We start from the raw sequence: 7,387 nt of genomic DNA, 5'->3' as shown, positions 1-7,387 counted from the left end.
GCAGCTGGACGGGGAGGGGAGAGCAGCCGGGCTGCGCTGGGGATCTCGCTGCGCTCGGAGAAACGCGTGGCACTCCCTCAGGGGAAGTGTTTGAGGCGAGTAACGAGGTGGTGAATTTTCCTTCTTGCTGAGGAAGTTATTTGGAGGTGGGTTTTATTTTGAAGTACCATCTCTTTCTTCCCAATGGCCATTAATTTGCCCGACGGAGGTATTAAACAGTAAAAGCTGAATGCCAGTCAAAGGCGGTGGTGATTGCTAGGGAAGTGCCAGAAGAAAGTTAGAAACTTGCGAGAGTCTGGAATATTCTTCAGAGTCTTGTCACCTCAGCATTGCAGCTTCATGGTTTTGAGTCTAGTAACAATCCAAAACCACGTGTTTTCGTGGTGTGTGGAGTACAGAGAGGTACAACGCATGGGGACAGCAGTTGGGGCTCACCTTTCGATGAAGAGCGAGATCAGTCTCAGCTTGCAATTGTGAATTTCTCTAAGGATGAGGGAACTAAAGGGATGTGAGCAAAAGTCCTGCAGATATGGCTGGGTTGTCAAAGCGGGGCAAACCGCCCACACGAGGAGGTTTTGGTCAAATTCTGCAGACCTTGATTCATAACTGCGCTGGAGCAGGGACTTATAGACGAGACCCTGAGCTGAAAAAAAAGAGGAGGATGACATTAAAGGCAGTGTGGAGTAGAAGAGAAAACCATAAGTGAATGGTTGCACTTACCGTCCCAAAATTCCCCATGTGGTGCTGGCCTGAGCCCACTTGTGGTTCCTGCTGAGTTCAGCCAGAGCTGTGGGTGCTCAACCCTGTGGGAATAAGCCCTGCCTAAGGAGGAGGCTGGTTTCTGCCCTGCTGGAGTAGGTAATGAGAGGAGGGACCTGTTGAGAGTGGCCAGACAACTTGCTGAGGGTTGAAACCAGACAGGGTGCAGACCGTGGCTGTTGTTGCTCATCTGCCATGTCAGCCCGTTACGCTGTGATTGATCATCGGTGTTTGGGCTTGCACATCTCCGCAGAAAGCCGTGTTTTCTCTCCGTTATTTTCCTTACCTCCTCTCCTGCTTCGTGCTGGCCAGAAGGACAAACTGCAAAGCTTTGCGTATCTGGGTGAGCCTCTAGCAGCCTTGCCCACCCAGCAAGGCTTTTCAACAAAACAAGGGACTCTAGCTGGTAATACTCTTCTTGGCTAAAATACTTTATAATAACTTTTACTGATTTCAGTACGTTTTTACACAATGTGTAATTAAATTATGAAGCTCCTTGCTGTAAGATGTTATGGAGGCCGAAATGATGAATGGATTCAGAAAAGGATTAGGCGAATTCATTTTGGCTATGAAACATGACTGGTCGGATACAATCTCCAGCTTAAGAAGTCCCTGAACCTCCAATTGCAGGCAGGCCTTCCAGGCACAGGGAAGGTAGCACAGCAGAGGAGGAAAACCAAAAACGGCAGAAACCCACCCAAACGCATGCTGTGATGGAAAAGTCAGAGTTCTGCAATCCAATCTAACTTAAATGAGATTTAATATATCAATCAAGAGGATCACCTTTTTTTTCCCTTCAGAATTTGGATTTGCAGCATGCCGTCAGTCACTGGCCTCAAGCTATAACCAAGATTAATACCAGCTGATGTGCGTATGCCGCTACTATGTTGATAATGAAATAAAACTTTCCCTGGTTTATTTGTCTGTCCCTTGAGGAATTCAGTCTTTCAGACCTCTCTCGCAGCCAAGACTACTTTTTATAACGTTTATTTATGTTTGCTGGCCATGAAGCATCTAAATAGTGTTTCATAAAACAAAATCTACACAAGAAAGATCAGAAGTGTTGCATGGTATTTATATTTCTTTAAAGAAGGCATCATTGGCATGCAGACAGGCTATGGCTCAACATTATGTGTTAACAAAAGATCACCCATGAAACATTCACCACAATAAAATAACATTAGATGACTAGAAAAATTAGCTTTTAATGGGATTTAATTTCATTTGTGATATATTATTTCGTCTTTCAGTAAACCTTTCTGTTTTCCCTTGAATGCAAGCAAATTCCTTGTTATGTTGAGCTCTCTTCTTTTCCTCTTATGCACCCTGCATTTAGCCTTGATACGGGTGTAGAATTCACAAGATTATTTTGCATTAGAAGAGTGCTATCTTTAGCGAGAGCAATTAAAGCAAAGGGGCTGCAGGCCAGAGCACTAGAGCTGTATAAGGATATCCAAAGCTGTAGATTAAGCTATATATTAATTACTCAGTTCCCTACTTGGAGCTATGAACAGTGAATTCTTTAATTTTATGTTGCATTTTTAAGGTAGTTTGTGGTTCACTAAACTCAAAACATCAGGAGATTTTGTATTTAGATATTAAAACGGTGGTGCTTTAGGAACTACTACGGTGTTTGAAAAACAGCTGAGGCAGAGTCCAGAGGCAGATCCAGAGGAAGGGTGCAGAGCAGCTTTTGGGGGTGTTCTTTTGCAGGGTTGCAGTGAGCTGGTTTTCTTTTATTTGCGCTGTGACCTGTGCTGGTGGATTTGATGTTGTGGGTCTGAACGAAGGTCTGATTCTGGCAGGAAGATGTCCCAACCTGCTCCTGGTTTATGTCACGGTTTATGAAGGTGCCTACGCAGCCTCTGCTGTGCTTGGGGTGCCCTCCAAATTAGCAGGTCTCTGCCCCAGAGAACATTCTGCTTCGGAGGAAGCTCCTGTCTTTGAACATATTTGAATGATCCTCATCTGGGGACATGAATTGTCCTTCGTGTCCTCACCTCTCAGAAGATCCCTATCCCCTCAGTCACATTTTTGTCTGCCTTGTTACTGCTGCACATCCTGCCTATGAGCTCTCCCCACATCAGCAACATCCCCTGGGACCGACCGCCGATTTCAAGCCGGGCAGCAGGGCAGCTGCATCGTGCCCAGTGCCCAAGGAGGAGAGGGGCTCCTGTTGATGTTACTTTGTTCGGTTGATCTGGATCTTGTAAAACATAGGTGCTTTCAAAAGTCCTGACTCTGACCTGGGAAACAGGTGACACCTTGTAAGCCTTTTCAAGGGCAGTTCTCATCTGCTGTGTAATTTAGGCCCCTGCATTGAGTATATAACTCAGTGTGGAGCAACGCCTGTAACTATCACGTGTGGGCCAATGCCTGCATGTCAGTTCAGTGGTGGCCTGCATAAATTGTCCCATCACATGCGCAAATACCAGTTTACTACATGGTACAGGAGGAAATGGCAGCAGCAACAATTTTCACACTGATTCTGAAATCCATTCCAATGATAATGAGGAGATTAATATAAAATAGTTTAGTAAGCATGCAATAGTTAACATTTAATGTCTCTGCCCCTTTGGTTCTGCCAGGAGCCTAAATGGTGGCCATCACTTGGGTGATGTGGAAAAAGCATGGCTTGAGATTGACCTGGGTTCTCAGCTTCCTTCAAGATCGCTGTGCGGCTGGATGATCACAGAGAAAGGCGTGAGCTACTGTCAGGCCCAGGAGGAAAATGCCTGTGCCCTGATAGGGTTGTTGGAAGTGGTTTTGAGGGAAGATGGGCCAGGCTGGTTGGGGACAGAGACCATGCGGCAGGGTGGTGTGCTTGGCAGAGGGGCCTGTGAAATGCACAGGAGCAACTGGTGGCTAAACCAAATGGTGTTGAAGAAGATGGGGGAAAAATCATTGAAAATGGCTTGCTGAGCATCCCAAGGCTGAAAGAGCATTCTAGTTTCTCTCTCCGTACCAGGGGTGCAAGCTCTTCTGCCTGTGAAGTTATGTGCAACAGATGGATGGTGTGAAAATTGCCCGAAGGTCACTTACAGTGTCTTGGTCTTAGTTTTACGAGACACAGACATGAGGCCAACAAAGAAAAAGCAAACAGCATTGACCAAGACCTAGGAGCCTTTAATGTCAATTGGTGCTCAGTGAAGGGCAGAAGACATGAACACTTCTCAGAGCAAGTCAAGGAACTGATTGCCAGAGCCACTGTGGTGCTAGTGGGCTTAGGGTCCTGCAAGAAACCATTTGAAGGAGGCTGGTTTCTCATTCCTAATCTCTCAGCCCCCAGCACAAGGGACAATGGAAGATTTTTCAGGCACATACTTTCAGCGGTCTTGGCAGCAGTTGCTTAAAATTAATCCTTACTTGTGGTTTCAGAGACATGCCTCTTGGAGCAGACCCGTGGTATCCTCTGTATTTGTGCTGCAGGGAACACAACGGGACTCCAGTCTCGATTAGAGTCTGAATATATACCTATATGTGCGAGTGCATAGAAGTGTTTGTATACATATAGCATATACAATCAGGCTGAGCAGCTTGGTGTGAACATCTCTGTGGCCAAGGCAGTGGCCAGAAGGGCCTGGGCTAGCCTTCCTTTCGCTGGGCCAGCAGCACAGCTCCCTGCCTTGCCACAGGAGGAACCTTGCTCTCCCTGCGTCTTTGCTCAGGTGAAGCATATTTGGCATGCCTTTTTCCTGGCAATTCTAACACTGCAGGTCCGTGATAGTGACAAATACTAAATACATGTGTTATTTTAATTCATAAATGCTGCTTACGCTCTTTGATCAGCTCATCCGGAGTGTGGTGGGGCAATGCACTTACACCTAACTGGGCTGGTTTGTTGGCTACACTTTTCCTTTCTAATGAAAGCTTTTCTTCTGTGCAAGTTACTGTATATAAAAACAAGTTATTGTGCTGGGCTATACCATTAACCATACTTAACCTAGGAGGGTTTCTGTAAACAGTCTGCCTTTTGTTTAGTAATGGTGAGTAGGCTTGGCCATTTGGACACACCGGCATAATGGGAAGGGTTTATTGGCAGGAGTTTTGCAGGAATACAGATTTATTTCATTTACACGAAAACTATAAGGAAAGCTCTGTAAGTTAGTAAGGCTTTAAGTGCATAAACCAAATGAAAATATTAGAAGAACACAAAACTGCTCACTCAACTCTGCAAGCCCGGATCCCCTTTCAGAAACCCACCTCTGCTGACTGCAGCCTACATGTATGTTATTTGCAGTGCATAAAGAGCCTTTGCTGATGCTGTCCTGATTCTGAAATTATTTGACAGGAGAGTTGGTCAAACATATTATACTATCCCATCCTCTGTATGTGCTTTCTTGTGTGTTCTAACTTAAAACCACTTTTTTTCAGCAAGATTTTTGAGCAAGATTTATTTTTAGTTTCTTTTAAGGCAATTTTGAGCCAGAAAGGAACAAAAAAGCCTTCAAACCCCAAACAAAACAGCGTCACGGTACAAAAGGGCTCCTGTTCGTAAACTTCCAAGTGTTGGTGCATATTCTACTGGAACAGTTTTTCATCTTTCACTTACACAGTCCAGTTTTTAAAATACTAACCCATTCAAGAGCCAAGTACTTTTTAGTGCCTTTTTGGGTGTCTTTCCAGTGCTGTGTCTCTTTCCCTGAAAGCTGAACTCGCTTCTCTCCTATCGATCCTCTTAGATAATGACTCCAATGAGTGTTTCAGTTGAAGAAGCTGAGCTGATTCTGTCCTGTAATCTGTCAGCCGCAGAGCCTTCATCACTTAACGATCCTCACCTCAAGTTTCTGCCACTTGCAGCACAAGAACAGGACTCTGTTTCAGAAGAAAACAACCCAGGCACGACAACAAAAATCCCTTGCTCTCCCTCTCAATTTTCCTTTTAATCTAGACATGGTCTAGCCAGGGGAAATTTTTTTCTCTGCACTTCTACCTTAATGTTTCTGTCTACATTGCTTTGCCTTTCTCTGCCATCAGAGCTAAGTGTTTGCTGAATTAAATAAACCATGCTGCATTGACAGAGCTCGTGAATGCTGCTATTGTCACCAGAATCCTTTTGCGGATCTGACCCCAAATCCTAATGCCAACTCTGCGCTTACTGGTGCAGTAGTAAGTGGACAAGAATTGATCACACTTCTGAAGCTAAGAGAACCTCCAAAAAGTCATTTTATAAGCTGGTTTTGTCACCAAGCGGCAAAACTTCAGGTGTGTTATACCTGCTCTGGTTTGGAATTGGTTCTGTCTGTCAGGAAAGGTTTTTAAATTAGTAAATGCTCAGTAAATTAGCAACACATTTGAGAAGAACTTTTTGACCTATCGCTGAAATAAAAATAGTTGATTATTTCAGTTGCGAGGTACTTAATACAGTGGGTTTAATGGATTACCCGTGCTTGCATAATGCAATAGGGGATGGTGCAAGGAAATGGATTGTTTCTACCTGTGTTGTGGTGAGGGACCATAGGGCTGATGCAACATAAATTCTTTAAGATGAAAAATTAGAGCAATTTCTATCAAAACAGTTTCTTAAGACCCTAAGAGGAGAAGTCTGAATTCTCAAAACAAAACCATAATAATTGGAGTCCCCTAATTTTGCATGTCTTAAATGTCTATATGCTGTTATATATTCCAGAATCAAATACTACTGAGAAGTTCACATAAAATATTTGGTCTACTCTTTTTGTGTGAGGTCTAGAAACAGATGTGTCCACCTTGGACTCCAGTTGGTCTTTGTCAAACTACACAGGAAAAGAATATCCTACATCAAATTCCATGCCGTTAGTTCCTCTGACACCTATTGTTTCTTCTCCTTGTGGGCATGCTGAACAGTAGCAGCAGAAGAGACATTTTGGGGAGTTACGGCAAGGAGCTGGTGGCTCAGACCAGTATTGGCGCTCCAGAAGTGTTACTGGCTTAAGATTTTTGGTTTCTCTTTTAAAGTATTTGCGTGAGGTGGAACAATAGCCTTATTTTTAGCAATGTTTTCCTTTCCACTTTGTTTTTTTTTCTGACAATATAGTGCATGAAACCTGAATGTGGTTGTATAGAGAGCTGCGGTGTGAATGACTCATGTTGCCTTCAGATACTGTGTTTCACCGATGTGCATCCTAACCCGAGAACTATGGTCTCAGCCCTGTGGTTTAGGTGAGTCACGCTCAACCCAGCACCTGGCAAGAGGAGAAAGGCAGTTTTTGGTGACTTTTCCCATTTTGGCCTTTGTCAGGACTTAGTTACTGCTGGGCTGGTTACCTGTGGTCTAGTGGAAATGCTCTATCTGTTAGGCAGGGTCCCCCCTTGGTGCTTTGGTGTCAAAGAAGGTTGAAAGATGCCTCGTCTTGCCAAAAATGGGCCCTTTCTGTGTGAGCTTCACTTCTTTCCTCAGCCAGGGGAGACAGAGACCCATGGCTTTTACAATATCTCTCGTCCAAATGACAATGCCCACCTTGCCAAGGCAGTGATCAGCAGAGTCTGGGTTGCTGTTTGTCTCCTGCTACACGAGCAGAGGCTGGTACAAACCAAACCGATAATTCACATGCACTGGAATTCAGATTGCAGCTCAGAAGTGACTCTGAAAGCTCTGGAATAATTATTGCACCTGGAGTTGGAATTTTTTCTCCAGGCTCGACTCACA

Source organism: Columba livia, chromosome 4 (genome assembly GCF_036013475.1).
Source record: "Columba livia isolate bColLiv1 breed racing homer chromosome 4, bColLiv1.pat.W.v2, whole genome shotgun sequence".
Classification (NCBI taxonomy): domain Eukaryota; kingdom Metazoa; phylum Chordata; class Aves; order Columbiformes; family Columbidae; genus Columba; species Columba livia.
Note: the sequence above shows the minus strand (reverse complement) of the source record.